The 10,899-nt window shown below is 41.9% G+C and overlaps 1 long non-coding RNA gene across 1 annotated transcript in view; it reads left to right on the top strand.

Moving 5' to 3' along the window:
* The first annotated feature begins 9,546 nt into the window (after positions 1-9,546).
* LOC137313855 (uncharacterized) overlaps positions 9,547-10,899 on the top strand; it is an 87,303-nt gene continuing 85,950 nt past the window's right edge. Inside the window, exon 1 of the long non-coding RNA XR_010961087.1 lies at positions 9,547-9,875. This is a non-coding gene — a long non-coding RNA (uncharacterized lncRNA). The remainder of the gene's footprint in view (positions 9,876-10,899) is intronic.

Here is a 10,899-nt window from a genome sequence, read left to right as displayed (position 1 = left end):
CCTATCAAATTATATTTCAATGCTAGCCCCCTCATGTATATATCTACCTTCCCCTTAAATGCACCTGCACTTTTCGACTCAACCATTCCATGTGGTAACGAGTTGCACATTCTCACCACTCTCTGAGTAAATGTCTCTCCTTAATCCAACCTTGGTTTCATCAGTAACCATTTTAAATTCATGGTCTCTAGTTTTGGACTGCCCCCAAGGTGAAACATGCGCTCTAGGTCTACCCTAAGGAACCCCTTCCGAATATAAAAAACATCTATCAGATCATCTATCAGTCTTCTCCCCAATAGAGAAAAAATCCACAGACTGTTCAGTCTCTCCTGATATTGTTGCAGAAATAATGCATTACCAAGTGACGCCAGGAATGAAAGGAAATTATTGCCGGACAGGAACAATCCAGGCCATAATCTTCTCCCTTAGGACCGGATTAATGCAGGCAATCTCGGCACATTCCGGTAGAAGGGGTATTTAAAACTGCACTAATAAAATGTCCGGAGCCGGCAGGCTGTATTTGTATATTGCTGCGGTTAAAGCAGATCAGTTAGAAGGACTGCACTGTCAAACTCACATATTAATAAAAACAACCTTCTGTACAAGTGTTGCCTTGTCCTGCCAGGTGGGTGCGGGAGAACTGCTGTGACTCGCCCGGCAGAGGCGGAGACTCCGAAACGGCGCCAGAGAGTGCGATGTCCTGACCTGTCTCACTGTTAGTCGACTGAACAAGTTTATTATGATAACGTGAGTTTTCGGGGACGAGGAGGTGGTTGGCGGGGGGGGGGGGTTGTTTTTGGTGGTGAATTGCTGTCCGGAATCCTGAACACATCAGGTTAGCATTTCGGCAGATACAAAAAGCATCAAATTCAGGAACTTAGTATTTAAAATCTGGAGATACAGAATCTCTTGAACTGAACTTTTAACCGTCCCCGAAATAAAGTTGGAGGTTGGTTACAGGGTTTCACTGTTTAATTCTGACTGGACACAGGGTGGAACAGTGGGTGTGTTTACCAAACTATATTTAACAAACTTTACCTTCGATTCTCTCGCAACGATTATCTGATCTTTACTCCCCTGGAATTCTGCGAAGTTCACCACACGGACTGCAGCAGTTCAAGATGGCGGCTCACCACCACCTTCTCAATGGCAATTAGGGATGGGCAATAAATGCTGGCCCTGCTAGCGATTCCCACATCCCATGAACGAATAAGAAAAATAAAGAACAGATGGAGCTCAGCCTTAAATAAAACCAAGCAGTCACTGCCCATTTGGTTCGGGTACAGTGTAGACACATCCGTCCGAGGAGAAAGGAAAGCCACCCAAAGCTACAATTCCCTGAATGACTGAAGGGATAGAGGTTAAAAGGAAACAGGAAACGGAGGCTTAAGACGAATGTAAGGTTCATAATACAGTTGAGAACCAGGCTGAATACAGAAAGAACAGAGGCGATCTCAAGAAAAGGGAATAAGAGGGGCAAAAAGATAGATTCACTAGTAACTTTCAAAGGGGAATTGGATATAAACTTGAAGGGAAAATTTAGAGGGCTATGGGGAAAGAGCAGGGGAAAGGGACTAATCGGATAGCTCTTTCAAAGAGCCAGCACAGGCATCATGGGCCGAATGGACTCCTCCTGTGCTGTACCTACTATGAAACTACGATACACCCATTTAAATGCAACGTACACACCATCCAGTGCTGATGCCATTGGACAGAATCTATGGTTAACCGTCACTTTCACCAAATGCTGGAATTCATAATCCAGCACATCTGGGAACATAGGAACAGAAGTAGACCATTCAGCCACTCGAATCTGTTCTCCCATTTTATTAGATCATGGCTGTTGTGCACCTGAATTCTGTTTACCTGCACTTTATACATTTCGCTTGATATCCTTACCGAAAAAAATCTGCCTCTTTCAGTCTTCAAAATTTCAGTTGACCCAGAATCCATAACGTATAGGAGGAAGGAATTCCACATTTCCAGTAAACTTTGTGTGAAAAAGTGCGTCACAGTTTCACTCCTGAACGGCCGAGCGCTAATTTTAATATTGTGCCTCTTTGTTCTGGACTCCTCCATCAGAGGAAATGCCTTCTCTGTATCTAATGAGTGTGATGTATTATATTTTGGTTGGTAAAAAAGGGTCACATACTGCTTGGATAATAAGTGTCTTAATAGGATAGAGGAGCAGAGGGTTCTGGCGGTACAGATATAGAAATCACTAGCTGTTGCGATGCAGGTTAATAAGGCCATAAAAAAGCAAGTTATGCACTGAGTTTTTTTCTCGAAGGATAGACTTTTAAAGCAGAGACGTTAAATTTATACAGAACCCCGGTTAGGCCACACTTGGATTATTGTGAACAGTTCTGGTCTCCATATTATTAAAATGACATAGGGGCACTGGAGAAAGTGCAAAAAATAACTACTCGGACGACACCAGAACAAAGAAGTTATACCTATCAGGAAAGATTGAGCAACATGGGGCTTTTTTCCCTTGCAAAAGGAAGATGGAGTGGTGGCCTGTGAGAGGTCTTTAAGATTATCTAAGGGTTTGCGAGGGTGGTCGGAGAGAAGATGAAACCAGAACTCGGGACCATAAATATAATATAGTCAACAATTAATATAATATGGAATTCAGCAGGAATGTCTTTAACCAGAGAGTGGTTGGAATGTGGAACTCACTGCCACAAGGAGTAGTTGGGGCGACTGGCATTTAAAGGAAGCTAAATAAAGTCATTGAGGCGAAAGGAATAGCGGGATATGCTGATCGGGGTAGATTAAGGGAGGAGGTTCGTGTGGAGCATGGAGCTTTTCTGCCGAATGACCTGTTTCTGTGCTGCACGTTCTATATAATTCTATGAAATTGCATATGGAATCGTTTTATCATTATGGAAATTTCATTTAATGCACTCTGACTCCATGAAAACCCAGCATTGATCCAAATTGTCCATTTAGCAATGTATTTAATGATATGTACTGTTCGTTTGAAGGTTTTTGTTGGAATGAATAAAACTCCGCTTCAATCAGCGATAGATTGAAACAAGCTGTGGAGGGAGAGTTCACATGGAGATAAATGTTGGGGATTGTTTGTTTCCGCCGCTTCAGGCTGTGTCTCCGGCCCGAATGAATCCTCAATCCTGGTCAAAAAACAAGGGTGGAATTCGTGAGAAAGGGGGAGATATCGCAATCTATACCTGGGATTGATCACAACAATCCGTCTCTCTGAATTATCACCACAATCTATCCCTGGGAATGATCACAACAATCCGCCACTCGGAATTATCACCACAATCTGTCCCTCGGATTGATCACAACAATCCGCCACTCGGAATTATCACCACAATCTGTCCCTGGGATTGATCACATATATCCGCCCCTCTGAATTATCACCACAATCTGTCGCTGGGATTGATCACAACAATCCTCCCCTCTGAATTATCACCACAATCTGTCCCTGGGATTGATCACAACAATCCGCCCCTCGGAATTATCACCACAATCTGTCCCTGGGATTGATCACAACAATCCGTCCCTCGGAATTATCACCACAATTTATCATCAAACACTTTCTCTCTTCGGAAACTTCCAACCCGGGGAGGTGCTATTTATTACTGTCTGTGAACCGCCTCAAAATGAGGGCAATCCAATCTTTACACCAGGAATGGTCCATTCCGGATTTAACAACGTAACTGGTGTATCTGCTGAATATTTACTGTGATCAATTTAACTGTTGAAAGTCAGTACTCATTCCCCCAGTGAATGAGGTGATTGATGCTCAACGATAGTTTAATTCGGCGGTTAAATGGTTAATGTCCTCACTTGCAGAAACAGCCTCTCCTCAGCTCACTGACGAAACACTGGCTCTTGGCCCCAGGGTTGAAGCGCAAATATTAGAAAATCGATGGATGCTCAGTAAACAATGTCCCTGATGCAAATATAACAATTTATTTCCAACAAAGTATCTGTTTTACTGAACTTCCCTGGAACAAGATGAGAAAAAGTAAAATTTAAAACTGACTTTGTTCACAATTGACTTTGCAGCGAATTGTCAACTTGGTTCGATTTGATTCAACCAGAAAGGCCGCTCCCTGTTCTGAAACAAATGAGGAATGTTTGTGTTGAAATCCATCCTGATGTCTGGCAGCAGCTTTCACGGAGGGCGGAGCTCTGAATCTCACATAACAAGGATCAGTTCAAATTCCCAAGTTGTGAAATGCTAAAACGTGTGCTCGATTGATTACAATGAAATAACAAGGATATAATTGGAAAATCTACACGGACATTGCGGGACGGAAAATCCTTGCGGGGTCAAGGTAAGGTTAATATAGTGTCAATTTGTTTTTTAATGAACTTTTTCTGCCCCTTCCTCTTTTCTAAAGCCGATTTCCCGCGGTCAGATATGTTCCCTGGCGTCGGGAGCTCTCTATTCCTCGCGGATGGAACAATTCACTAATTGTTCGCTCAGACACTGACTGAAGGCCCGGTATTTCACACAGCGAATTTCAGGGCTTATCCCTTGATGCACCCCACCAATCTCCCCACAGACACATTTTAAAGCGGTTACAGGAGAGAAAGCCGGAACACGAACTCTGGAGATTTGCACCATCCCAGTCCAGCGGTGCCTCCACCCCATGTTAGAATTTCAAATTCAGTAAACAGGGGAGCGAAACTGTCCGTTCTCACTCTATATGCATTGATTTTTAACTGTAACACTGGCTCTTTTTACTCACTGAGCTGTTTTGTGCCCGGTACAATTTATTGAACTGATCAAAGAGTGATCGAACACACAGTTCAGCTCAGGAAAGGGTTAACACATTCGCAATGGCCGATTCTTGCTCTCCGCCTGGCACCTGGAAAATCAGCCAATGGTTACCCGAGGCCAGGACTGAACGTGATCCAATCAGAGGATAGGAGCAACGTCGGAGCGAACACTTGTGCCTGATTAATTATAATTAATTCGTTTAATGCGAATTAGATGGGAGAATGGAGCAGGGACTTCTGCTTTCTCTAAAATATTTTATTGAGTATGTTATTTGTTAAACTGGCTCAATTGAAGAAAGAGAGGCCGCTGCCTTCAGACAGAAACAAAGTTCAGGAATGTTTTAAAGGGAAACCTGTTCAGGGCTGAAACCATCTTTCACACAGATCGGTGCTTCCTGATCGTTAATCTTGGCAATTTGAGATGTTAATTTTAATATCAACAGTTCGGAGGGTCCGATCAGAAAACTTTAAATTAAAAAAAAACTAAATTTCCCAGCAGTCGGTAGCCCCATTACTAATCTTTATATCAAAAGTAACCACTGAAATTACCAACAGGGAGGAGAGTCCATCACTAATCTTTCCATAAAAAGTAACAACTCAGTTTACCAACAGGTAGGAGGGACCATGACTAATCTTTAGATAAAACTAATTACTGAAATTACCGACAGGTAAGAGGGCACCATCACTAATCTTTATATAAAAAGCAACGATTGAAATTACTAACGGGGAGGAGGGTCCATCACTAATCTATATATAAACAGTAACCACTTACATTACCAACAGCGAGGATGGTCCATCACTAATCTTTATATAAAAAGTAATTACTGAAATTACCAACGGGGAGGAGGGTCCATCACTAATCTATATATAAACAGTAACCACTTACATTACCAACAGGGAGGATGGTCCATCACTAATCATTATATAAAAAGTAATTACTGAAATTACCAACACTAATTTTTATACAAAAAAGTAACTACTGCATTTACCAACAGGTAGAGGGTCCATCATTGATTTTTTTTTATCGAAAGTAAACACAGAAATTACCAACCGTTCGGAAGGTCCATCACTCATCTTTAAATAAAATGTAACCACTGAAATTACCAATATGGAAGCGGGTCCAACAATAAACGTTATATAAAAAGTAACCACCAAGATTACCAACAGGGAGGATTGTCCACCACTATTTTTATACAAAAGTTTCAACTGGAATTACCAATAGGAAGGAGGGTCCATTACTAAACGTTACATAAAAAGTAACGACTGAAATTACCAATGTGGAGGAGGGTCCGACAATAAACTTTATAAAAAAAAGTAACCACTAATGTTACCAACAGGTAGGAGTGTCCATCACTAATTTTTATATAAAAGTAACAACTGGAATTACCAATAGGAAGGAGGGTCCATCACTGATCTTTGTAAAAAAAAGTAACAACTGAAATTACCAACAGGGAGGAGGGTCCATCACAATTTTTTTCTAAAAAATAACTGCTCAAATTTCCAACAGGTGGAAGAGTCCATATTAATCATTATGTAAAAAGTAACAACTCAATTTACCAACTGGTATGAGGGTCCATTACTAAAATTTAAATAAAAAAGTAACTGCTGAAATTAACAACATGGAGGAGGGCCCATCATTAATTTTCATACGGAAAGTAACCACGGAAATTATCAAAAGGAAGGAGGGTCCTATACTTTTATTTCAAAGGTTGCAAGTGAGATTACCAACAAGTAGGAGGGTCCATCACTAATCTTTATACATGAAGTACAAAGTCAAATTACCAACAGGTCGTCGGGTCCATCACTAATCTTTATATATAAAGTATATGGGGATAGAGCAGGATAAAGGGTCTAATTGGATCGCTCTTTCAAAGAGCCAGCACAGGCATCAAGGGCAGAATGGACTCTGCTGTGCTGTACGAACGGTCATACTACAATACACCCATTTCAAGGCACTGTACAAACCATCCAGTGATGATGCCATTGTGCAGAACCTATGGTTAACCTTCACATTCACCAAATGCTGGAATTCATAATCCAGCACATATGCGAACATAGGAACAGGAGTAGGCCATTCAGCCCCTCGAATCTGTTCTCCCATTGAATTAGATTATGGCTGCTCTGCACCTGAATTCTATTTACCTGCCCTTTATCCATTTCGCTTGATAACCTTACCTGAATAAAATCTGCCGCTTTCAGTCTTCAAAATTTCAGTTGACCCAAAATCCATAAGCTATCGGAGGAAGGAATTCCACATTTCCAGTAAACTTTGTGCGAAAAATTGCGTCACTATTTCACTCCTGAACGGCCGAGCGCTAATTTTAATATTGTGTCTCTTTGTCCTGGACTCCTCCATCAGAGGAAATGCCTTCTCTGTATCTAATGATTGTGAGGTATTATATTTTGGTTGGTAAAAGAGGGCCACATACTGCTTGGAGAATAAGTGTCCAAATAGGATCGAGGAGCAGAGGGTTCTGGTGGTAAAGATATAGAAAACACTAGCTGCAGCTATGCAGGTTAATAACGCCATAAAACAGCAAATCAAGCACTGAGTTTGTTCTCGAAGGATAGACTTGTAAAGCAGAGAAGTTAACTTAAATTTGTACAGAACCCCGGTTAGGCCACATTTGGATTATTGTGAACAGTTCTGGTCTCCATATTATAAAACTGACATAGAAGCACTGGAGAAAGTGCAAAAAATAACGACTCGGACGACACCAGAAATGAGAAGTTATACCTATCAGGAAGAATTGAGCAACATGGGGCTCCTTTCCCTTGCAAAAGGAAGATGGAGTGGTGGCCTGTGAGAGGTCTTTAGGATTATCTAAGGGTTTGCGAGGGTGGACGGAGAGAAGATGAAACCAGAACTCGGGACCATAAATATAAGATAGTCACGAATAAATCCAATATGGAATTCAGAAGGAATGTCTTCAACCAGAGAGTCGTTGGAATGTGGAACTCACTGCCACAAGGAGTAGTTGAGGCGACTCGCATTTAAAGGAAGCGAAATTAAGTCATTGAATCAAAAGGAATAGAGGGTCATGCTGATAGGGGTAGATGAAGGGAGGAGGTTCGTGTGGAGCATGGACCTTTTCTGCCGAATGACCTGTTTCTGTGCTGCACCTTCTATATAATTCTATGAAATTGCATATGGAATCCTTTTATCATTATGGAAATTTCATTTAATGCACTCTGACTCCATGAAAACCCAGAATTGATCCAAATGGTCCATTTAACAATGCATTTAATGATATGTACTGTTCGTTTGAAGCTTTTTGTTGGAATGAATAAAACTCCGCTTCAATCAGCGATAGATTGAAACAAGCTGTGGAGGGAGAGTTCACATGAAGATAAATGTTGGGGATTGTTTGTTTCCGCCGCTTCAGGCTGTGTCTCCGGCCCGAATGAATCCTCAATCCTGGTCAAAAAACAAGGGGGGAATTAGAGAGAAAAGGGTAAATATCACAATCTATCTCTGGGATTGATCACAACAATCCGTCTCTCTGAATTATCAACACAATCTGTCCCTGGGATTGATCACAACAATCCGCCCCTCGGAATTATCACCACAATCTGTCCCTGGGATTGATCACAACAATCCGCCCCTCGGAATTATCACCACAATCTGTCCCTTGGATTGAAAACAACAATCCGTCCCTCGGAATTATCACCACAATCTATCCCTGGGATTGATCACAACAATCCGTCCCTCCGAATTATCACCACAATCTATTCCTGGGATTGCTCAGAACAATCCGTCCATCGGAATTATCACCACAATCTGTCCCTTGGATTGAAAACAACAATCCGCCCCTCGGAATTATCACCACAATCTATCCCTGGGATTGATCACAACAATCCGCCCCTCGGAATTATCACCACAATCTGTCCCTTGGATTGAAAACAACAGTCCGTCCCTCGGAATTATCACCACAATCTGTCCATGGAATTGATCAAAACAATCCGCCCCTCGGAATTATCACCACAATCTGTCCCTGGGATTGATCACAACAATCTGTCCCTCGGAATTATCACCACAATCTGTCCCTTGGATTGAAAACAACAGTCCGTCCCTCGGAATTATCACCACAATCTGTCCATGGAATTGATCAAAACAATCCGCCCCTCGGAATTATCACCACAATCTGTCCCTGGGATTGATCACAACAATCTGTCCCTCGGAATTATCACCACAATCTGTCCCTGGGATTGATCACAACAATCTGTCCCTCGGAATTATCACCACAATCTGTCCCTGGGATTGATCACAACAATCCTTCCCTCGGAATTATCACCACAATCTGTCCCTGGGATTGATCACAACAATCCGTCCCTCGGAATTATCACCACAATCTGTCATCAAACACTTTCTCTCTTCGGAAACTTCCAACCCGGGGAGGGGCTAATCATTACCGTCTGTGAACCGCATCAAAATGAGGGAAATCCAATCGTTATACGAGGAATGTTCCTTTTCCGGATTTAACAATGTAACTGGTGTAACTGCTGAATATTTACTTTGAAAAATGTAACTGTTGAAACGCAGTACTCATTCCCCCAGTGATTGAGGTGATAGTTTAATTCGGCGGTTAAATGGTTAATGTCCTCACTTCCAGAAACAGCCTCTCCTCAGCTCACTGACGAAACACTCGCTCTTGGCCCCAGGGTGCAAGCGCAATCATTAGAAAATCGATGGGTCTTCAGTAAACAATGACACTGATACAAATGTAACAATTTATTTCTGACAAAGTATCCGTTTTACTGAACTTCCCCGGAACAAGAAGACGAAAAGTAAAATTTATAGCTGACTTTGTTCACAATTGACTTTGCAGCGAATTGTCAACCCGGTTCGAATTGATTCAACCAGAAAGGCCGCTCCCTGTTCTGAAACAAATGTGGAATGTTTGTGTTGAAATCCATCCTGATGTCTGACAGCAGCTTTCACGGAGGGCGGAGCTCTGACTCTCACATAACAAGGATCAGATCAAATTCCCAAGTTGTGAACTGCTAAAAGGAAGCAAAGGACGTGTACTCGATTGATTGCAATGAAATGACAAGGATATAATTTGCAAAATCGACACGGACATTGAGGGATGAAAAATCCTTGCGGTATCAAGGTAAGGTTGATCTTGTGACAATTTGTTTTTTAATTAATTTTTTATGCCCCTTCCTCTTTTCTAAAGCCGATTTCCCGCGATCAGATATGTTCCCCTGGCGTACGGAACTCTCGATTCCTCGCGGATGGAACAATTCACTAATTGTTCGCGCAGACACTGACTGAAGGCCGGCTATTTTACACCGGTAATTGCAGGGTTCATCCATTCATACCCCACCAATCTCCCCACAGACACATTTTAAAGCGGTTCCGGGACAGAAAGCAGGAACACGAACTCTGGAGATTTACACCATCCGACTCCAGCGCTGCCTGCTCCACATGTTAAAATTTGATATTTAGTTAACAGGGGTGGGAAACTGTCCGTTCTCACTCCATATGCATTTATTTTTAACTGTAACAGTGGCTCTTTTTACTCACTGAACTGTTTTGTGCCCGGTACAATTTATTGAACTGATCAAAGACTGATCGAACACACAGTTCAGCTCAGGAAAGGGTTAACACATTCGCAATGGCCGATTATTGCTCTCTGCCGGGCACCTGGAAAATCAGCCCATGGTGACCCGAGGCCGGACTGAACGTGAACCAATCACAGGATAGGAGCAAAGGAGGAGATAAAACTTGTTCCTGATTAATTTCTCATTCATTCATTTAATGCGAATTAGATGGGAGAATGGAGCAGGGACTTCTGTTTTTTTCTAAAATATGTTATTGAGGATGTTATTTGTTAAACTGGCTCAACTGAAGAAAGAGGCGCTGCTCCCTTCAGACAGAAACACACTTCAGGAATGTTTTAAAGGGAAATCTGTTCAGGGCTGAAACCATCTTTCACACAGTTCGGTGTTTCCTGATCGTTCATCTTGGGAAGTTGAGATGTTGCTTTTAATATCAACAGTTAGGAGGGTCCGATCACAAAACTTTATATAAAAAGTAACAACTCAATTTACCAGCAGTCGGTCGCCCCATCACTAATCTTTATATAAAAAGTAACTACTGAAATTACCAACAGGTATGAGGGTCCATCACTA

The sequence above is a fragment of the Heptranchias perlo genome, unplaced genomic scaffold (genome assembly GCF_035084215.1).
Source record: "Heptranchias perlo isolate sHepPer1 unplaced genomic scaffold, sHepPer1.hap1 HAP1_SCAFFOLD_49, whole genome shotgun sequence".
NCBI lineage: Eukaryota > Metazoa > Chordata > Chondrichthyes > Hexanchiformes > Hexanchidae > Heptranchias > Heptranchias perlo.
Note: the sequence above shows the minus strand (reverse complement) of the source record. Positions and strands in the feature narration are given on the sequence as shown.